The sequence below is a fragment of the Pongo abelii genome, chromosome 18, assembly GCF_028885655.2.
Source record: "Pongo abelii isolate AG06213 chromosome 18, NHGRI_mPonAbe1-v2.0_pri, whole genome shotgun sequence".
Lineage (NCBI taxonomy): Eukaryota > Metazoa > Chordata > Mammalia > Primates > Hominidae > Pongo > Pongo abelii.
Genome location: NC_072003.2, coordinates 51,937,666 through 51,961,525, shown reverse-complemented (window position 1 = coordinate 51,961,525; position 23,860 = coordinate 51,937,666). Strand labels below are relative to the sequence as shown.

Here is a 23,860-nt window from a genome sequence, read left to right as displayed (position 1 = left end):
TTACTTTGTCAAGTTTTTGAAAATTACAAAAGAAAAACATGCTTATAAGAACTTGACACAGAAATAGAGAGCAGTGAGTAGGAACAGCATGAAAACTCCCCTCAGTGGCTTCTGCTATGGATTAGTTTTAAACTTGGGTGTATAATCTCTCAAACTGTTTCCATGGATTTACAGTCTTCTTACAACACGTGTAAAGAGTTTGTTTTGCTTTTTCCAGTTTTATTGAGGTATTATTGACTAGTAAAAATTGTATATACTGAAGGTGTGTAACTTGATGTTTTGATATACATATACATTGTAAAATAATCACCATAATAAAGTTAATTAACATGTCCAGTACCTCACATAATTACCATTTCCTTCCTTCCTTCATTCCTTCCTTCCTTCATTCATTCCTTCCTTTCTCTTTCTCTTCTTTTCAATTTTCTTTCTTTCTTTCCCTTTTCTTTCTTTTTCTGTCTTTTTCTTTCTTTCTTTCTTTCCTTTCTTGTGACAACACTTAAGATCTACTCTTAGTAAATCTCAAGTATACAATACAGTATTGCTAACTATAGTCACATTGCTTATTTTAAAACAAAAATAGAATCATATTTTGGCATCTTTCCATGTCAGGGTACATATAGATCTACTATTGCGCTTTTGATAACTACATTTAATCCACAAATATGAGCATATGTATTTAGTATTGTCATTCCCTGACTGATGGACATTTCAGTTACCTCCATTTAAAAAAAAAACTATTATTTTAAATTCTGCTGCAGTGAATACACTTGTGTATATATCTTTGCCACAAGGCTAAATATTTCTATAAAACAGATCTCTAGAAGTAGAATTGCAGGGGCTAGCACACTTCTCTATTTTAAAGTAAATGCATGAAAGACCATTTTTAGCACCATTAAAGGGATTCCAGTGAAATATCCTAGAGCTTGTTAGGTTTGTCTGTTTTTCCTGTGCTTAGGATCATTTGGGCACGGAGACAACGTGCCTTCTTGGTTGCGCTGGTTGTCACACTCCCACTGGAGCCTCCTTTATATTCAAGAGCTCATCTGAGTCCCGTCTTCCCTTGAGCGGTCCAGGGCTTAGGTTTATTGTGGCAGATTTGGAGCCAGCTTCCCAAGCTGTGCACATCTGCCCTCTGAACACATGCTGCCTACCTGCAGACATCAGCTGGGGCTTGGGAGCCGCTGCCCAACAAGCAGTGACTGGTTGTACCCTCAGCGATGCCCACGGCCAAAGTCTGAAACCACTGTCTGTTAAGAGTACATGGGATCCAGAAGAATGGTTGCCTGAAATGGAGGGGCTGAAGGCTTACAGCCTTTGACAAAATCTCATTAATTGGTTCATTCCTTTAACAACTATTTTTTGAGCCTCTACTATGAGCCAAGCACTGTGGCCAGAGTTAAAGATACCAGAGATGACCAAAAACACATGCGGTGACCTTCTCTCATGGTGATTGTAAAACATCACAGTTAGGTATATTCTCTTCTCCTGTACAAGTCTGGTTTTATGTCTGGGAAACACTTTAAATGAAAGGTAGGTTTGAAAAGGTATTTTAGAAGCCAGAACAAATCAGCCCAAGCTGGGTGATGACAAAACTTCCTTAAAAACTGCAGCAGAGAGTTGGCAGGACACTGGGATAAAAAAATAAATCAAATGCTGTTAATCATTTTGCCTCCATCTCCCTCTCCTCCCTCCTGTAGCGTTGTTTGCTCCAACCCAGCTGAGTGAACTATGTGACCTCTTTACTCTCAGCACAGCTGATTGGACCAGGACTGAAGCCCTGACTCAGGCTCAGTCAATCAGATCCTCTCTTGGGGAGCTGGTTTTGTAACGTCATGACTCAGGTCAGGTTTTTCAGGGCAGCTTAATTGGAAAGCATTACAAAGGTGGAACCCGTGGTGAGATGGAGCAGAGAGGACCACACTGCAGAGAAAGTGAGAATGAAGCTGGTAAAAGGAAAGAAGCAGGGAAGCGAACCATGAAGCTTCTGAAAGAAACAGAGCTGGAGCGAGTATCTCCCTTTATGTCAGAATTATCTCCTGAGATCCAGAGCACTTCTTATTCTTGGGTTCCCTGAGCCTTCCAACCATTCCAACAAATCCCCATTTTTTCTTGAGCTAACCCGATGGCTCCTCTTTCTGATAACCACCCTCACCCTCTGGGATAAGACGGTATTTGCTTCCTTCTTTGTACTATTGAGAAAAAGAGCAATAGAGAATTTTCTTTTCATCCTGTTCCTAAAGGCTGAACTTGATATGTTCTTGGGAGATATATTCTCTCTGACTCTATCTGCCATTTTTCGAATGGCCTGATTGTTTTGGAGACATGATGAACTCTGTCCTCAGGGACTCCCTAACGAAGGCTCAGCTTGGAGGATTCATGAATCCATTTGTTCATCAATTAGGGAGCCCTGGAAGCAGACACACTGGGCGAGAGGCTCCTCACTGCTCTCTGCTGGGTGGAGATGGGAGACCAGGCACATCCCCTAGAGAAGCTTCCCCAGAAATGTGGCTCACTGTGGAGGCCAATGAAGCCTCTGCTATTTTCCCCTGGAGAAACTGACAACATGGACAAGCCTGTGTAACCAGAATTATAATGTAAATCCAAGCCTAGAGACTCAAAGTCAGTGAGGAAATAAGCAAATTCCCAAAGAGTTTCTGATCACTGGGTGGTGGCAGAGAGCAGGGAACACAGGACTGTCCAGAAAAATACTTCCCTGACTAGGGAACCCCAGAGAGATGAAAACAAATTCCTATTCTTGCTTTAATTACACACAAATGTACGCATACACAAACACACATGTAAAAAATTTTATGGCTGGACCACTGTGGAGTGAAACATATACACACTTATCATAGGAAAGCTGGAAGAGCCTGGATTAAAAAGAGTGGTTTGCGTGGCTGGGTGAGTTAACAGTTTGGTTCAGTATCCCCGCGAGAATCTCTGCCAAGATGAATCTCTCCTTTTCCCAGAAGCTTTGAAAGAAACAAAAACTTAATATTATCTTGATAGACGAATTTGTCTCGAAAGACCTGTTAAAGGACAGGGAAGCATCTTCTCTTGTCTCCCCAACCCCGACTGCCTTGTCCTTTGCCCATGCCAGTTGACAACACAAACCCCCTCTCTCTACTCCCCTTGAGGATTCAGCGTGGATGCCTTTGCCCCCTAAATTTCCATTGCCTCTAGGTCTCCTTTGTGGTTTTTCTCACTCAAACTGGCATTTTGCATACAGTGCAGAGCAGCAGGGAACTCAGGCTGGCATTAGGAGCAAATCTGGTTTCTTTCTTTGTCTTTATTCCTCCACTCCCTTCCCCCCACCCCACCACCCCCTTCCTTTAGATAGGCGCCTTCAGCTGTGTATAAATTAAGCACATTCTTCTGCCTTTGCAGGTCACATCTGGGATATTCTGGACATCTCTGGTATAAACCTTAAATTTATGAAACCAGTAATTTGCTGCTCCCAGCTTATAATGCCTGACATTGTCACTGTTTGCTTAGAGTTTTGGTATCTGATGTTCTTAATGTTAAGGTCAATTTTATTGATACTGAACTCCATGCCCTCATTTTTTCCCCATTGCATTTTGTTTGAGGCACACGCAGAAAGGGTAACTAATCTTAATATCTTGTGTTCACAATTCTATTTAGCATGAAATCAGTAACTGACATATTAATTATAATAATCTGTTAAATATACTTTACCTACATGTTAATTATAGGAGACCATTCTCATTTATTTCTCTGGGTAGCCTATTAATTCAACCCAGATGGTACAGCTTTGTGAGACGGTAACACTGAGCATTTGCAGAATAAATCATGTTGCCAAGATACAGCAGCAAAACGTTATCACATCTGAATAAGCTTTAGGATGATATAACCATGAAAGAAAACCTACCTATTACTTGCAGACTGGAGCTTAGTTAAAAACAGGATCCATATACCAAATGTTTAAAAAAAAATTGAGGGAACATGCAATGGTTTCCTCCAAAAGAGGGGATTCTTTATTTAAGCCCAGTGCCCCATAAATAATTCCAAGAGGGAGAAATGGAATCCTGACGCAGGGAGTTCATCATAACTTGGGGGGAGGGGAAGGAAGGCAGCTGTGCTCTTCTCGGACATTCTGATGTGAAGGCTGGCATTACTGGGGGAAGTGCTTAAAGACCCCTTCTGCTTTCTCCATTTTCTTGCCTTCTTTAAACTTTTTCCTGGATGTGAATAGAACTCTGGGCTTCATCTCTTGGAGGCTCTTTAGTTTGGGCCATCTTTACATCTGGGAGGCTGACTTATCTCCAAACGGAGATGATTTCAATGATAAAGCTTGTGATCAGCCAATGGGATGCCAATATAATCTTTCTGGGGAAGACCTAGTTCCACTGGCCAGAGATACTTTCAGTTCAGCAATGTAATTAAACAATTTAATTGGCACTCACTCTTTATTTGTTTCTAAGAAGACCTGTGCTAGTTCTTGGGAGCTGGTGTGGACAAGCCGCACATGGGCTTTGATTTCACAGAACTTATGATCTGTTATAGGCAGTTATAATGAAGCATGATGAGGGAACTATGGCTGTTAGAACACATGCAAAGGCCTTCAATCCAGACCTGGGCAGAGGCTCAGAGAAGGCTTCCCAGAGCAATAATCTCATCACTTGCCTCTGAAGGATGAGCAGGAGGTAGGTAGTCAAGTAGAAGGCTAACGAGTAACCCAGGTAGAAGCAACAGCATCTTCAAATAGCATATCATATGTTCATGGAACTGAAGGAAGATGGTGTAAGTGGACATAATCTAGTGTGGAGAGGGGGGTTGTGGGGACTTTCAAGAGATGTGGCTGGATAAGTGTGCAGAGGCCAGATTCTGAGGGTGTCTATGAACTATATGAAGGAGTTCAGCTTTCATCCTGAGGACAGTAGGGGTCATGGAAGGGTTTAAGCATTGAGGTGACATTGCCAGATTTAAATTGTAGGAGCTTCGTTCTGGCTTCACATAGGATAGCAGGTAGTAGGCTGGAGCTGTGGTCAAAGCTAGAGATGGTGGTGTCTTGGACCAGAAGAGAGACAGGGCCTTTTTCATCTTCTTATCCTTCTCAGCCTTACCTAAATTTCTTCTTCTCTTTCTCAAAGCCTTTCCTGACATCTCCAGTCTTCTCCAAGATCTTTATTTTTTGAACTTTCCTAGCAATGTTTTACAAAGGACTTAATTTCAGAATCTCAACTTGCTTCTCCATTCCCCTGAACACTGGTACAGGTGCATCTATCTCTGCCATGATGTTTAAGGTTGCCTAATAACTTCTCTGCCCTATCTCTCCTCCATGGACACATGGCTTTTGCATTTGACCAACTCATTGCTCATGATGCCCATGGATACTTTTGCTACATATTTATTGTGAGATTATATTTTGTGCTTGCTCCTTGACCACTCAATCTAAAAACAGCTGTCTCTCATTCTCTCTCAGATCTCCCCTGTTCCTCTCCTTCATAGCATTGACCACAATGTGCAATTAGAGGTTATAATTTGTTTTGCTTTGCTCTTTATGCTTTTTTTCTGCCTCATCTGCTAGACTGATCCCATCAGGGCAGAGACCATGTCTGTTTTTCCTCATTGTATTCTAAGCACGTAGCACAGAGTCTGCCTGGCACATAATAGTCGTGCAACAAACTAACATTTCTTGATTGAAACACGGTATTAGTTTTCTAAAACTGAAGGCCCTTTAACTCTTGAGGGGGAGCGCTTGAATCTCAGAACCCATTTCAAATGTGTGCACTTTTAAGCTTAGAGGAAGAAATGAAAACCAGGGGTGCAGAAATGGAAACCACAAGCCCAAAAATGTGGCATTGTCTCGAAAGTGGCCTTCTATAGCAATGATTAGAATGTATATGAATGACAGAATGACTTGGGCACAGGATAAACTTGACAAGCCCATTAGAGAGAGGTTTACCTGAAGAGGGGGACTATAGGATAGCTGAGAAATTATAATCATCCAAATAACTACTATAACAAGCATGTGAATTTCAGAAGGACATGATTACTTTAGAATCAGTTTTAGATTCTGTCTTTAGATTTTGAGTTTTAGATTCTGTCTTGATTTGTTTTCTAAGAAACCACCAACCTTCCCTCCTTCAATTCTTTCTCCCACCTACCTACCTTCTTTTGTTCATCCATTCATTCATCAAATATTCCTTGAGGGCATGAAACGTTCCAGGATCTTGCTGGAAAGTGACTATTAAAAAGGCAGTGAGTAAGCCTCAAGATACTGAGAGTGAAGTACACCTCTGTATTGAAGGGCCAGGAAGAGGCCTCAGTAGAAAGGTTCCCAGCCGAAAGACTGTGTTTAGCCAGGTTTGACCCCCTTGGCTTCTCTTTTGAAAAAGATATTGAGAAAGGATTGAGGGCTGACACATCTGCTGAACCCTCTGAAATCACAGCTGAGCCCCACTCGCTGGATTGAACATCAACCAGAATTCCACATCCACTACATGGTTAAGAGGAACTTCTAGCTGGGGAATATAAAATTGTAAATGGCACAGATAACGTCAGTCTGAGTTACTGTTTTCAGAATGACACAGATGTTAGGATAAGGGAGCATAAATGGAAATTAAAGAGAAACAAATTCAGAACAGATGTCAGGAAGCATTTTTTTTCATGCAGAGAATCACAAATGTGTGGAATGGCCTACCAGGCTCGATTGTTAAGGCAAAGACACAGGGGACATTCGAGGACTGATCAGATGGCATCACGGGGGAATTAAGCAGTAAAAGAGGAAATGAGCATGCATACGGCAACTGGCTTTCAGCTAATCCTCAACAACGTCCATGTTCTTATGTTCCTGGTGCTTACATACTTACCTTGGATAAACACACATAATTTCTTTGCTTTTAGTTTTCACAGATTGCACCAATCTCCAAATAGTTATTTTCACATCATAAAGATGACATTGGCAGAGAAGGAGAGAGAGAGAGAGAAAGAGAGACAGAGAGAGAGAGCCTTTCCTGTGGTTATTCTATTTTTGGAAGGAAGGTGGTGGTGTTCATGAATCATGCATGAAAAATAACATTTACAATGTATATCTCTATCTAGCACCAAAGATCAGAGTTTGATAATAAACCAGACAGGCCTGTGTACTGTCTCCTGGAGCTGGAGTTCTAATTTTCACTAAATTCATGGCCCACAAGTTGTCCCTTGAAGTCCTCCCCATCTATGCTGTCATGGTGCTCAAGTTCTTTAAAGAATATTATATGTAGGCTGGGCACGGTGGCTCATGTCTGTAATCCAAGCACTTTGGTAGGCCGAGGTGGGCAGATCACCTGAGCTCAGGAGATCGAGACCATCCTGGCCAACATGGTGAAATCCTGTCTCTACTAAAAATACAAAAATTAGCTGGGTGTGGTGGTAGGAGCCTGTAATCCCAGCCACTCGGGAGGCTGAGGCATGAGAATCGCTTGAACCCGGGAGGCAGAAGTTGTAGTGAACCAAGATGGCGCCATTGCACTCCAGCCTGGGTGACAGAGTGAGACCCTGTCTCAAAAAAAAAAAAAAAAAAGAATATTATATGTAAAAGAAAACGAAGCCAGTTGTCAGCATCCAACAGCTACTTACTGAAAAGGATTTAAACCAAGAATGAGGTAACAGGAAACCTGCAGCTCCACAGCCACTTGTCTTTCTTTGCATTGTGCCTTCAGAGCAGCCCTGGTGAGACTGTGACCAGGTGCCCCCTTACGGGGGTATCACTTGGGGGATATAGCTTATGATAATAGGGAAGGAGAGAGGAAAGCAAGGGATCTATGCCCCAAGGGAAGGTAGTTGAGGATAAAAAGTAGAGTAAAACCTCATTAATCTGGACCCTGCTAATTTGGAATGTATGAATAATTCAGACCCTCTGGCTGGGCTGAAGTTTACCTTTGTACTAGATATGGAAGAAAGGGTTTGCTAAGCAAATTAATAGTGTAAACAAGATTGAGGGTAGGGAATATATAACCTATTTAAGAGAACAAATTGTTTTCACATACTTAGTAGAACCATCTGCATAGGAGCAATAAATAGGTCAATTATAAGTAATCTGGTCTATTCATTAATCTTGGTCTGCTGGGTATCCATACTTAGCAGAATTTTGTGAGCATTAGTGGGATGAAATTGAACAAGGTGGGGAGGGAGTTCTTGAAAGTTCTTATTATTTAAGGCATTATTTGGTTGATTTACATTGCCTTTTATGTCATCACTTACTTCAGAGTTATAAGACCTTAAACACCTCTTGACAACTCTTCTTTAGATGCTGTCTGTCCCCTTTCTGTTAGAGTTAAGATGATAGAAAGACCAACTTGTAAAACACAGTCCTGAGTAGTTTTGGCACCAGGACAAGTAAGAAAAGCTTGTTTGGGCAGCTTTTGCTTCATAGCCACTTAGGAAGAATAGGGTGCCACAGGTTAGAAAGCCTGAGTTCTAGTCTGGTCTGCCAATAATTACTCATTGGATTTCAGCAGATCTTTTATTCTCTCTGGGGCATCAGTTTCCACATTTATACAGTAGAATAAGATTGATGGTATCTGAAGACTCTTTCAACCCAACAATTCCATTAAAGCCATTTATTATCTTCTCTGAGACAATTTCTCATCAGTAAAAAATATATAGTAATCCTCATGTTGTTTTGATAATCCAATAATACAGCAAATAAAGAGCAGAGTATAATATATAATATAAGCTTTAAGTAAGAAAAAAGTCAATCAGGGGAATTATCTAATCTCTGCTGCTGTCATAGGCTAAGAATGCACTCCTTTACCTTCTCCTTGGGTCATGCTCACTGTCTTTTCTCCTTCCTTACCCGTGGACTTCTTTTTTTTTTTTTTTTTTTTTTTGAGATGGAGTCTTGCTCTGTTGCCCAGGTTGGACAGGTTGGAGTGTAGTGGCACGATCTTGGCTCACTGCAACCTCTGCCTCCCAGGTAGCTGGGATTACAGGCACCAGCCACCATGCATTTTTAGTAGAGACAGGGTTTCACCATGTTGGCCATGCTGGTCTGGAACTCTGGACCTCAAGTGATCTGCTCACCTTGTCCTCCCAAAGTGCTGGGATTACAGGTGTGAGCCACTGCGCCCGGCTCCTTAGACTTCTTAATAACATTTCCCATTAGGTAAGATTGGAGCTTTCACCAGCTCCGCCCCCCCACCCCCCAATGTATTTTAGCCAGTTTGCTCATCTCTTCTGGATATGGAAACCAGAGAGACAGAGCACTTCATGAAATGCAAGATGCAGAAGCAGGGGGGTCCTCTTGTTCAGCAGATCAGTGAGTGGTGAATTGGAACAGGGGAGGAGGAGGGTAGATGGTTTTCTCTCAGCCAGAGGTCTTGTTGCCACTCCCCCAGCCACTCTCAAACACACTAAAGGGTTGTCCACAAACATATGAAAAAATGCTCGATATCATTAATCATCTGAGAAATGCAAATTAAAATCACAATGAGATATCATCTTTCATCAGTCAGAATGGCTACTGTTAAAAAGTCAGAAAACTACACATGTGGAGAAAAATGAACGCTTATACACTGCTGGTAGGAATGTAAATTAATACAGCCTTTATGGAAAACAGTATGGAGATTTCTCAAAGAACTAAAAATAGAACTACCGTTTGATCCAGCATTCCCACTACTGGATATCTACCCAAAGGGAAAGAAATTATATAAGAAGGATACCCACACTTGTATGTTGATTGCAGCACTATTCACAATAGCAAAGATACAGAACCAACTTAAATGTCCATCAATGGATGACTGGATAAAGAAAATGTGATATATACACCATGGAATGCTACCCTGCTATAAAAAAGAATGCAATCATGTATTTTGCAGCAACACTGGTAAAACTTGAGGCCATTATCCTAAGTGAAATAATAGAACATCAGATTCTCACTCCCATGTTCTCATAAGTAGGAGCTTAAACAATGGGTACACATGGACATACAGATGGAAAAATAGACATGGGAGACTCCAAAACAGGAGAGAGGGAAGGAAGTGAGGACTGAAGATATCACATACTGGGTACAATATTCACTATTGGGGTAATGGGTACACTGAAAGCCCAGACTTCACCACTATGCAATACATGCGTGTAGCAAAAATGCCTTTGTACCCTCCAAGTCGAAAAAAAAAAACCACAAAACACACACACAAAAATAGTTGTGCCAATTTTAGTTCTAAAGCTGGAGGTGGACATGGAGCAGCCAGCTGGCACAAGTTTGGTTTCTGACTTCAGTTCATATCAGTCTCTGTTCCTCCCAGTCACTGACTCATAAAGTAAATTAATCAATTAAATATTGATTTGATGTACCATTTCTATTGACATGATTCTCAAATAATGTTTGGTCACTGTACATTCAAAATCTTTACCGCTTAAACAAATCATCAGCTAGATCTTTTCAAAGGTGGACTCAAAGACCAAGATCATGTTGGGCTGCCTTATCTGTGCTTGGCTGAAGACACCTCCTTAAACGTGTTTTTGACACATAAAATCAGTTCTCTATTCTGGTATTGAGAAACTCAGTAGCAGAAGAACTTCAGAGAGTTGCTAAAGTCATATTAAATATCATTTGTTTGAGTATGTGGAGATTATGTACTATGTGCAGATTTGGGACCCTTTTTAGAAAATGAGAGAAGACTGAGGGAAAAATGTGGTGCGTGCCATGAGAAGATTTTATGGGGTGAGGGTCTTTAATCAGAGCCTCCAGTCCTGCTACATTCCCCAGGCAGTAGGACCCTGCATCGCAGTTACTGTTTGGGTGACCTTTCTTTAAGTGAACTCACAAGGCTTAGAAAGTCAACCTCTTCAGAACTACAAACTTTGGTTAAGTCAAATGATTTTGGCGAAGTCATTTGACATCCTTGAAAACTAATCCAAATTGATGCAATGCCCTGTGCAATTGCTGTTGCAGCATTTGTTGTGTTTCTAACATTTGTCAGCAAGACTTACTTTATTTCTCTTTTTTATTGACTGCTTGCCTTAAGTTCCACCCTGTGAAAAGTGCTTTAGGTTTTGCAGAAAAATATCTAGTTCCCCTACATTTTCAAAAGTGTACACTCTTGATGAAGAGCAAGGCACAGAGACCAAAGGTTGCAAAATGGTGGATGTGCTCTGCAGATGTATTTTATTTGGTGTGTTTAGTCTCTGACCAAAAATAAGTAAATACATAAAATAAAAACTGTATTTTTTTTGTTGCCGGTATTTAGAATTTGGGACATTTCACTTGAAAATGAAGAGTAAGGCTAGTCTTGAAAAACATCAGATGATGAGGAAACACTCATTCTGAATTCCCTCATGGCAACAACCATCTGGACCTGAGTAGTGCCCACTTTTATATGCTGCGAAATGTACTGTCTAGTTCACCACAGTCCCTACCACACCCTGTTGTCTTACTCCAGTCTGGCTCACTCATTATATTACCTGCCTTGCTTTAGCAGGCATCTGTATTTACAATCCTTGAAATAGTTATGTAAGAAAGACACAGAAACAAAAATGCAACAAAGTATATGATTCCATGATCAAATGAATGGTACAGATATAGACTGTGGGTGGGATGTTAAGATGATTGAATTATGTGACCTTGTTTACTTGGAAGTTTCTGTTGGTCATGACTGGTTTGGGAGGTGTCTTGCAAAATGACTAATAATTAGGAACTGAAATTTTCAAATGCCTTGAAAAAAGAGAGAGAATTAATGCTGTCTCTTTAATAATATTGTTCTCTGTGGCTATTCCTGTATGCTTTTGTAAGAGAAGAGAGGGTGGCATTACAGCTATTGCTAATTTGGTAGTAATACTGTGGGAAACGAGTCATTACATGTATGACTTGTGTCATGTAATATAGACGGAGAGGCTGAGGTCTTTGCAGTATTTAGTATCTGTGAGGCCTGGAAGATGACCCAGGGATAGCCATGGAACAGATACCTAGATTGTTTTCTTTCTTTGCTTTTTCTTTTTTTTTTTTTTGAGACAGGGTTTCACTATGTCATCCAGGCTGGAGTACACTGGTGCGATCTTGGCTCACTTCAACCTCCACCTCCTGGGTTCAAGTGATTCTCCTGCCTCAGCCTCCCAAGTGATTGGGAGTACAGGCATGCGCCACCACATCCAACTAATTTTTGTATTTTTAGTAGAGACAAGATTTTATCATGTTGGCCAGATTGGTCTCGAAATCCTGGTCTCAAGTCATCCATCCACCTCGGCCTCCCAAAGTGCTGGGATTACAGGCGTAAGCCACCACACCTGCCCTGTTTTCTGATGATTTGTATGATCCCAAGATCAAGCCCTTGTCGAAAAATCAAGTAGAAGATGGTCAGCTGTGGGACATGTGCTGGGAAGGACAGGTCAGGGGAAGACTGGGAAATAATTGTTACATTTGGCAATTAAGATAGCCACAAAGTGAACATCTGTTTTTTGTGTGTGGGTTTGACATGCATTCACTTTTCTTCTGGAAACAGTAGGATGGCTTTTCTCACTCAATTCATGTGGTTCAGGTGGGCTGACTTCACCCCCATTGCACCAAGGATGGGTGTGTAATTCACAATCGCCAAATGAGAACTTCTGTGTCTTCTTTCCTAATAGTTTCAGGGATGGACATGTGCCCAAGCTGGGACATTAAAAAGTCAGCCTTGGGGATGTGCTAATGCCACCAGGAGAGAGGTGTTCATTCTACTGGGGTCATGCAGCTGGTAAGACCTCAGCCTGGAGTGCAAAATGTCATTCTTCTGGCCACTGGAGGAGGCTCTGCCCAACCCTAATGCCAATAGATGAAAAGAGAGATGGGTCCTGTTTATGCTACCTTGCTCCAGCCATGCCTAAACTAGACAGCTATAGTCATTGTTTCTCTCCTTTGGCACTACACTACTCTGCTTTAGTTCAAGCTTCTCCAACCCATTGCCCATGGGCCGCATCCAGCCTAGGGTGGCTTTGAATGTGGCTCAACACAAATTCATAAACTGTCTTAGAAACATCATGAGATTTTTGAAGAATTTCTTTTTTTTTTTTAGATCATCAGCTATGGTTAGTGTTAGTGTATTTTATGTGTGACCCAAGACAATTCTTCTTCCAATGTGGCCCAGGGAAGCCAAAAGTTGAACACCCCTGCAATTTGACTGGGCACTGCATTATCCTGCTGGAAGACAACTTTGTCTCTGATGAATCAAGAAAATGCTTACTTTTCTACTGTTGCTTTTTTTTTTTTTTTTTTTTTTTTTTTGGAGTCTCAAAAACTGTCACCTGGGCTGGAGTGCAATGGCATGATCTCGGCTCACTGCAACCTCTGCCTCCTGGGTTCAAGCGATTCTCCTGCCTCAGCCTCCTGAGCAGCTGGGATTACAGGTGCCTGCCACCATGCCCGGCTAATTTTTTGTATTTTTTTAGTAGAGATGGGGTTTCACTATGTTGGCCAGGCTGGTCTCGAACTCCTGACCTCGTGATTGGCCTGCCTCAGCCTCCCAAAGTGCTGGGATTACAGGTGTGAGCCACCGCACCTGGCCTACTGTTTCATTTTGAAGCTCAATACATGTGCCTCAGTTTTCCTTCTGCTGTAATAACTCCTGGACTTCCCTAACCTGGGCTTCTGCCATTGCCTACAAGCCTCAGGCCAGTAATCCTGCAAGGTCCCTGCATTCACAAGCAGCTGTGTCTCCTCTTTCTCTCTCTCATGGCTATTGTAGAAGGAAGAATAGGCCACTGCCCCTCAATCAGAAGTTGCTATTGCTCGGTCTGGAAGCTCTTTCCGGCACTTTGAAATCTATGGATATTTTTTTACCAAAAATAAAAAAAAAAAGGAAGGAGGTAATGTGGCTGTGGGAAGTTTCTGGAGCCAGGCAGGGCAGAATCAGAATGCACTTTCTGTCATGTAATAACTCTTTGATCTTAGATGAGTTGCTGAACTTCTCTGAATCTCAGTTTCCTAAATCTGTAATATGGGAATGATGATAACTACTCTGGAGGGTTGTTTTGAGGATTAAAGGATTAAATCTGGAACTCACCACAAGGCAGCTTGTGATGGTTAGTTTTTGCATGAGTGACTAAGAGCAGGTGCATCATTATAGCTGATGACACAGCTTCCAGAATCAGATCACCTGGCTCTCATCTCATCTTCACTTCTCACATAGCATCTTTAGGCCTCATCTTTCAAAATGGGGATAACAGTAATAAAGTTTCTACTTTGTAAAGTTATTATGTCAATTAAATAATTTAATGCATGCAAAGCACTTAGTGTAGGGATATAGCAGCCAATAATTTCCAATTTATAATAAGTGTAAGTCTTGTATTTAGTGGTGTACCTAGAGTCTTTAAAAACCTGAAGCAGATCATTTTTAATCCCTCTTCTCTATACAACCATATTATTTTCAATGATTATTATGTTATAATTAGTAATAATCATTATTTTAAGATTTTTTCATTTAGCTTTAAAGCAAACAACAAACAATTTTAAAACAATACATTCCAATTTTAAAGATATTTTTCAATTCAGTAAAATATTTCACATATGAACTAAAGTTTGCTTTTACCAAACAAAAAATTACGTCTAGTCATTGGTACTGTTTCATTATTTTAAACACCAATAAAAACTCCTATTGATCACCAAGGATGACAGAACTCAACTCAAATTTCTCATTTTTACATTTACTATCATTGTTTATTTTAAATCGACCATATAAATGCAGGAATATGTCACACTACAGGGCTTAGAGACACTAACTATGCTGAAAGCAAGCTCAAGGGATTTTGAAGCTTTACAAAATTGTCCCCTTGAGACATACTCTGTAGCTGAGTCCTCATGGGATGGGGTCCCACTGAATAACTAGGAGTTCTCCAAATAACCTTATATGTAGAATGTAGTATTTATTAAAGCATAGCGATAAAAATGTGCTAATTTGAAGCTTACATATATGCTGTTAAAACTTAACAGACAATGCAGCAATTATTTAGAACTTAAACTGAGAAAATTTTTTTTTCAGAGAGGAGTATTTATCACTGACACTGTTTAGACTGGATGGTGCATGTTGATAGGAAAAAAAACACAACTTTTAGTCAGTTTTATTGTTATTTTTAATATCTCTACAACGTGTTTCCCTATAGCTGCACCCAAGGTGGGCCATCCCCACTGCTCTGCCCTTGGGACATCCCTGCTTGTAGATCATGGAGGTGGTCAGAGAACACTTTTCAGTGACACATTATTATCGGCCACTGTCTCTCACTGATCTTTGGGTCGTTTTCATTCCGGCTTTTTTTTTTTTTTTCCTTTTCGATTAGATGGAGGGATCAGTAGCTTGGCCATGAGTAAATAGAGATGGGGCCAAGTGAGTTTCCTTGTCAATGTAAGGAGAAAACAACAGGAAATGAGGATGCTAAAAAGAAAATCAAGGATGGCTGGCCTAGGAGATAGCACACTCATGTTTTGTTCAGCTGTTATTGATTGAGTGCCAGGTATGAGCTAGGAAGTATGAATACATACTAAGCAAGACAGGTGTAGTGGCCTGAGTGGTAGGCCCAAAAAAGACAGGTCTATATCCTGTTCTCTGGAACCTGTGAATATTGCCTTATATGGTAAAAGAGTGAATATTACCTTATATGGCAAAAGACGGAATTAAGGATTTTGATAGAAGCTTATCCAGGTGGTCCTAAATCCAATGACAAATGTCCTTCTAAGAATGAGGCAGAGGGGAGTCTTGACAGACAGAAGAGGAGGTTGAAGGATGGGAGTGGTGACTCATGCCTATAATCCCAGCACTATGGGAGGCTGAGGTGGAGGATAGCTTGAGCTCCGGAGTTTGAGACCAGCCTGGGCAACATGGCAAAATCCCATCTCTACAAAAAGTTAGCCAGGCATGGTGACATGCATCTGTAGTCCCAGCTTCTTGGGAGACTGAAGTGGGAGGATCCTCTGAGCCTGGGGAATCATAGCTGCAGTGAGCCATGATTGCACTACTGCATTCCAGCCTGGGTGTCACAGTGAGACATTATCACAAAAAAAAAAAAAAGAAAGAAAAAAAAAAAGAAGTGGTCGCGATGTGACCATGGAGGCAGAGGTTGGAGTGATGCAGCTGCAGCCAAGGAGCACTGCAGCCACCAGGGAAGCAGCAAGGATGGGATCCTGCCTTGCAGGCTCCAGAGGGAATATGGCCCTCCACCATTGCTGGCCTCCAGAACTGTGGATAATTAATGTCTGTTACTTGAAGCTATGAAGTTTGTGGTCATTTGCTGCTGTCAGCCTCAGAAGACAAATCCAGAAGGTGTGTTATTAACTTCACAGAGCTTACATTCTTGTGGATAAAACAATTAACCTATCAACCAGTCCTCATAGTTTGGTGACTGTGTAGCATCAGTCTCTCCCAGTAGACTGTACTCTCCATTCAAGAAGAGACTGCATTTAGTTCTCTCTTGTATCATTCCATTGCCTGGTACATAACAGATACCCACCAAATATTTATTGATATAACTAATAAAGTAGGGCAAGAGCCTTGATGAGGGAAATACCTGGTTCTAGAAGGTTCTAGAAGGGGTACCTAATCTAATCTAAGATTAAATAATCTAAATCTAAGATCAATTAATTAATTAAAAGTAGGGCAAGAGCTTTGATGAGGGAAATATGTGGTTCTAGAAGGTTGTAGAAGGGGCACCTAATCTAATCTAAGAGAGTAAAGAGGGCTTTCTATGGGAAGTGACATTTAAGATGAGCTTTGAATGATGTGTAAACGTCAGGCCAAAAGGGTGAGAAGCAGCACTGTGACAGAAGAAGCAACATGCACATGTGCAGAGGCCTACAGGCAGAAGAGAGAGGATTATAATGTGTCTGGAAAGGTCAGGTGGTGGAGGGGGAAGGATGAAGACAGGGAAGGGAAGAGAGCATGAGAGAAAAAAAAAAATGAGGCAAGAGCCAGGTCAAAATGCTTTGTGGAAAACTTGTCCTGAATGAAGTTTAGACATCATTCTTATGGAATTCAGAACAAGTTTTAGATATCATAGGTATTGTAGGAGGATGGCGATTAAGAGATCAGATTTCCTTTTGGAGGGGCCATTTTGACTGCATGGTGGAAAATGGATTAAAAAGAGAAAAACCTGGTGATTTGATAACTGGTTAAGAGGCCATTGGAGTAATCCAAACAAGAGACAATGGTAACCTATAAAGTGTAATGGCAGGCCGAGCGTGGTGGCTCACGCCTGTAATCCCAGCACTTTGGGAGGCTGAGGTAGGTGGATCATGAGGTCAGGAGTTCGAGACCAGTCTGGCAATATGGTGCAACTCCATCTCTACTAAAAATACAAAAATTAGCCAGGTGTGGTGGTGCACGCCTGTAGTCCCAGCTACTCAGGAGGCTGAGTCAGAAGAATTGCTTGAACCCGGGAGGTGGAAGTTGCAGTGAGCGGAGATTGTTCCACTGCACTCCAGCCTGGGCGACAGAGCAAGACTCCATAACAAACAAACAAACAAACAAAGTGTAATGGCAGGGGTCTGATCATGAGAAGATGGCTTGAGAGACATATAGGAAATAGAACTGGTGTGTGGTTAGGGACTGGCAGCAGTCAAGGATGGCTCCCAGGTTTCTGGCCTGGGCCATGGGCAGACCATGGTGCCAGGAAATGATGCCGAGGAAGGCAGGAGGAGGAGCAGGTTTGGCAATGGGAATTGGAGTAGGGGGATGAAAGCAAGTTCACTTGTGGTGAGTTTGAGATGTCTGTGAGATATCTGGGTGGAGGTAACTAGAAGAGCTAGGTGTGTGCATCTGAAGCTGAGGACAGTGCTCTGGGCTGGAGAGTCAGATTTGGGAGTTATCCACACACATGCATTGAACAGTGCCAGATAGAACTGACTAGGGAGAGCATATAGACTGAGAAGAAAAGAGGCCAAGATAGAACTCTACAGAACAAAGCCTTGTTGAGATGGGTATATTTCACGAGGAGGAGTGGGAACACCAAAGGTAAATTTCTTTTTGCTTTTTTCTAAGAGTAGTCCATCTCTGTTACAGAGAAGCACTTGGGATTGTTTTGTAAGTGAAACTTTCAGCCACTACCTGTTTAGATGGATGGAAAAAGTCTCCTCTTGAAGGCTTGCTGTAGTTATATAAACATAAGGTAAGCAGGCACTCCCTGGAACAGATACTGTAGGATTTCTTCTGACCTGGCAAAGGCTGCTCCTCCAAAGAATTTGTAGTGGGGAGGGAAGTGGGTATTTGGGCCATTGGGCTTCTTGGGAGAGAGTCATGTTCTAGAAAACTTCATAGACACAACCCCCTTTGAGGTACAACATTACTAGAATCTGCCTGATAGTTTGGGATAACCCAACATGAGATCTGTAGGTATAACTCACCATGAGGCAAGATCACCTATGATCATATGAGCTTGGTGTTTTGCATATATGTTTTTAATATATATATCACAATCTGACTACAAGCTAGGTATATGATTTTGTAGAACTGGTGTTCAAGAGTGACGCTATTCCCATGTGATAAGGGGTCTTACCTGACTCTCTAACACTTCCAAATAGGCCCTGGTTTTCATAGACAACTAAGTAGAAGCATTTAGAAGAAGATACTGGACTCCTTCTCAATATGAGTAGATAAATGCTCAAGCAAACACTGGCAAAAGGAAACAGATTACTGTTACTGTATTTGAATTCCAAGCAGGCCGAAAAGATCACTGAACGTGAAAACCATCATGAAGACCTTCTTCAAGATCACTGTCCCTTGTACTTTACCTCCCCTAAAACCTCAGTTTTACCTACATGGAAATCTGGCAAACATTTTACTTGGACAATATAGGGACTCTTGAATATAGCTAGGAATATATGGCAGACTTTCTTTGCCCTTAAATGAATCCCACTGGATTTTGGAGTACCTTTTTTCCTCTTTGTATGTGATCTTTGAAAATTTTATAAGTATTATCACACTATATAGGTCTTGGAAAAACCTAGAACAAAAAATGGTGTTTTTTGAAGAAATTTCCTAGAGATGTGGGTTGTGTTGTGCAGTTTCAATTACTGCTCCTTCACCCTTTGGCAAACCTCCTTAATTAATCGAAAAGAACTTTCTACTCTGACTTTTCACCATTTCTTCATGTAATGAAACATGGACTGACGATTCTGAATGCATCATGGGACTATATGATAGTAAAATGATGCTTAATTAGGAACACACTGGAAGCAATATTAATTTTTTTATTTGTTGATAAACTTAGAGATCATATTTATAGTACTTTTTTAAAAAGTTGCAAGATTTTTCGTTGATTCAGAGAAAATGATTAGGAGTAATGCAACAGTTAAAGTTAACAGATGTCCTTCTTTCCTCTGGGTGCCTGTCATTTCAACATTTTCATTTATTTCTATTAAAAATTTTAAAAGGATTTTTAATTGTCCTTTGTCAGTAGTTATAATAGTCAAGATTTCTATTAGTTCTTAAATGTCCCATTTTATTTCCTTCATTTTTCTCATTAAAGAGATTGGCTTAGAAAAATGAATTCAATTCACTAGCTAACAACTGCTCATCCACTGTAGATTCCACATATAAATTGAGTGTTGGTTCTTGTATCAGTCTTGAGACTCCAATGATAATCTTGAAAAATCAAAGTTGATTGAAAAAAATTATCTTTAAATGTGATTTCTTAGAGAATATCAAAGACCTTAAAGAACAACTTTAAAAACACACATTGGATATGATACAATCAAGAGAGTAGTTTTGGATTAATGTCATTTATGTACATATTTCAGCCCTGCAGTAGTTGAAAAACATTTGAAACCACTCAAATGAATATAAGAAATAAAATAAAATAGAAATAAATCAGGGACTTGGGAACTGTAGATATAATAGAGGATAAGAACTGGGGGGAAAGTTAATAGAAATAAACCATATTAAGATAATATGGTTAACAAAAGTCGGCCTGATCAGGGAAACGGTTTTCTCTGTTCATCCACTTTCCTGTCTATAACTTTTGCTGAGGCACAGCAAGAAAGCCTGATAAAATGGAAAGTGAAATCACCCACAGTCTCACAGTGCCTAGAAGTAAAACTTCCACTAAAGAAAGAGGCCAAAAATAAACATGAGACAGGCTTCTGGCCTCAAGAAAGTTGAAATTAGAGGTGAATTAAAACTAATTTATCCACAACTCAGCCATAACCCATCTTAATCCCTGACTGAATCAAAGTGATCAGCCTTCAACCCATCTCTTTGACAATGGAAAGGGAATACATTAATGTTAATTCTACACACTTTTATATGAGCATCTGACATATAATAAAAATTGGACACATGAAAAGGAGAAGGAAAATATGATCCATAATTAAGAGAAAAAATAGCCAATGGAAACAGACCCACAGATGACTCAAATATTAGAATTAGCAAACAAGTACTTTAAAATAATGATTAAAGATATGTTGAAGAAAAATGAGAAAAGTGTAGAGAAATGATTGGAAAAATAGAGAATTTCAATGGAGGAATAAAATTTTTAAAAAGAACCAAATGGACACTCTAGAACTAAATACAATCATCCCTCAGCATATTCAGATGATTGGTTCCAGGAACCCTTGCATATATAAAAATTTGTGTACATTCAAGTTCGCAGTCAGCCCTGAGGAACCTATGTATAGGAAAAGTCAACTCTCCATATACACAGGTTTTGCATCCTACAAATACTGTATTTTTTATCAGCATTTGGTTGAAGAAAATCCGTGTACAAGTGGACATGCACTGTTCAAACTCATGTTGTTTAAGGGACAACTGTAATATAGCATATAAAATTAGGAATGTAATAGGTAGACTCAATAGCACACAGTAAACAACATGAAAAAGAATTAGTAAACTTCACAATAGGTTAAAGGAAATAATCTAAACTGAAGCACAGGGTGAAAGTGAAAAAGACAAAGTAGGAACAGAGTATGACAGACACATAAACCATTGTCAACTGGTCTAACATATATGTGATTGGAAATTTAGAAGTAAAGGGAGAAAATGAGACAGAAGTAATAATGATGATATCTTTATTGACTAGGAATTTTTCCAACATTTATGCAAAATGTCAATCCACAGATTCAAGGAACTCAGCAAACCCCAAGCAAGATAACTACAAAGAAAATATCACCTTGATACATTACAGTCAATCTGCTGAAACCAAACAAAGATCAAGAGAGAAAAATCTTACAGGCAGGCAGAGTAAGTAAAAGAACATATCACTTTCAGAGACAACATTAAGAATTATGGCTGACTTCTCAGCTGAAGGTATGGAAGTCAAAAGGTAATAGAATAACGTCTTTAATACATGAAAAGGAAAAAACATCTTCCAACTTATTCTACAGTAGCAAAAAAAAAATTCTTCAAAAATGAAGGAAAAGCTTCTCTTCTCAGAGAAATACCATTATGAAAGTGGAAGGAAGCCGCAGACTGAAAGAAAATAATCATAATATATATTGGATCCAGAATATATAAATAACTCTAACAATTCAATAATAAGATAAAGAATATAATAAAAAATGGGTAACATGTTTGATCAAACACTTCACAAAAGCATACATGCAAATGGCTAATAGACATGGGAGAAGTTGCTTAACTTTGTCAGTTATTAGGAAAATGCAAATCAAAACCACTATTCACTCACTAGAATGGCAAAAATTAAAAGGACTAATACTATCAAGGGTTGATGAGGTTGCTGTACAATTGCAACTCTCAGATGTTGCCAGTAGGAAAGTAAAATGGTACAACTCTGAATAACATTTTGTTACTTTCTTATATATTAAACATGCAATTACCTGTCAGAAGACCCAGCAATTCTATGCTCAAGTATTTACCCAAGAGAAAAGAAGACATATATCTCAAGAGATATCACAAATGTTCATAACAACTTTTTAAAAATAACCAAAACTTAGAAGCAATCCAGATGTTCTTAAACAGGTGAAAGGATAAACAAGTTATTCAGGCTGAAGCAAAATATTTGCAGTTGAAGGATAAACTGAAAAAAGGAGCAAAGAACTCTCAAAAAGGTACATATGTAAGTATATGTAAAAGATTATGACTGCTTAAAGCAACAATAATAACAATCTTATGGCATTAATAACATAAGAAGTAAAATATAAAACCACAATACATAAAGTATGGGGTGGTAAATCAATTTTAAGATTTTATATATATATATATATATATATTTTTTTTTTGAGATGGAGTCTCACTCTGTCACCCAGGTTGGAGTGCAGTGGTGCCATCACGACTCACTGCAACTTCCACCTCCCGGGTTCAAGCAATTCTCCTGCCTCAGCCTCCCAAGTAGCTGGGATTACAGGTGCCCACCACCATGCCTGGCTAATTTTTGTAGCTTTAGTAGAGACGGGGTTTTGCCACGTTGGCCAGGCTGGTCTTGAACTCCTGACCTCAGGTGATCCACCTCCCTTGGCCTCCCAAAGTGCTGGGATTACAGGCATGAATCACCACACCCTGCCAATTATAAGATTATCATTTTAAAATTAAAAAATTGACACTGAACCTCCTGGGAGTCAAAGCAAAATGTGAAATATTACTATTTCTGAAATCATTTTGTTCAGTAAAAAATCCATTTTTATTCCTCAGAAGACATAAAACTTTCTTGTGAGTCCTAAAGTACAATTTTAATTTGCCATTTACAGAGAGGACAATGAATACAGTGGGTGATATATTCAAAATCCCTCCTATAATAAATGAAGTAGTGGATTTATTGAGCAGTTTATTGAAGCATCTCACAACATAAGTCAAGAGTGTAATGTCCAGGCACAGCTAGGTGAGGGCTACTCTACTGATGGGCAGTAAAATGTAATTTATCACTCAGCTTGAAATTGTTATCTGATTTGTCAGAAAACCATTTCTTCTAACCCTTAATCTCACATTAATATCTTGAAATGACATTCATGAACATATTTGGAACAGACTTAAACCCTGACATACTAACAATTACCTTAAATACAAATGGTCTAAATATACCAATTAAAAGACAGATATTGACAGAACAGATTTTATTTTTTATAAGAAAGTCTTCAGGATACAGAATGTATTTTTAAAATACCGTCCAATAGATGCTGTTTATAAGAAACTTATTTGAAATACTTGATACTAGTAAAATTTTGAAACACCAAAAAACCTGCCAAACTTATACATTGCTCAAGTCAGTAAAAATTAGTTCAAAGCATTTGTAATCTAACAAGCTGTTTATTAAAGTCTAAAATCCAAAACAAAAACAATGTAAGCACTGGCTAGTGTCAAAATTACTATTCATTTCTCAACAACTTACAGATAAAATATATTCATGAAGTGACTATTTTGGATCAAATAGTGATCTTTTTTCTACCTATGTGTCTGAAATTCCTTAGCATATTCAATCACATCAGCTCTGTAATCGATCCAGTTTAGTTATTAAGGCAAAGATTTGAAAACATTGAGTTTTGAATAGAAAGCTAACTCCTTTATTCCTAGGACCATGATTATCATTGAAACTAGAATTCAATAATATAATGAAAGATAAATTATATTTTTGAACTAAAGAATAGGTGAATTAAAGTTAACCAGAGCTCTGATCTGCTGGTATATAGTATAATACCTTTATCCTCTTATCCCTATTCTACTAAAGAAAAAAAGATGCTTGCATCTACGATTTTTAATATTTTCATTTCCTTTATCTTTTCATGCTGAAGAAAATTTAAACATTTTATTTCCCGTTCCTCTCAGGAATTTCTAATCGGTAGAAGATTTTGCATCACTTGGATAAAGCCAGGGAATAGTCAGTCAACATGTTACTTAGTAGTAGAAATAGAAGTAACTTTTTAATCAATTTCAAGATGTTCACATAATCTTAATACTAAAACCTGCTAAAAGAGCACAAAATAAGAAAATCAGCCTCAATTTGAAATATA

The 23,860-nt window shown here is 39.5% G+C and overlaps 1 long non-coding RNA gene across 1 annotated transcript in view; it reads left to right on the top strand.

Moving 5' to 3' along the window:
* LOC129050791 (uncharacterized) overlaps positions 1 to 23,860 on the top strand; it is a 94,327-nt gene that overhangs the window by 50,581 nt on the left and 19,886 nt on the right. Inside the window, exons 2-3 of the long non-coding RNA XR_008514579.2 lie at positions 17,970 to 18,075; positions 21,021 to 21,143. This is a non-coding gene — a long non-coding RNA (uncharacterized LOC129050791). The remainder of the gene's footprint in view (positions 1 to 17,969; positions 18,076 to 21,020; positions 21,144 to 23,860) is intronic.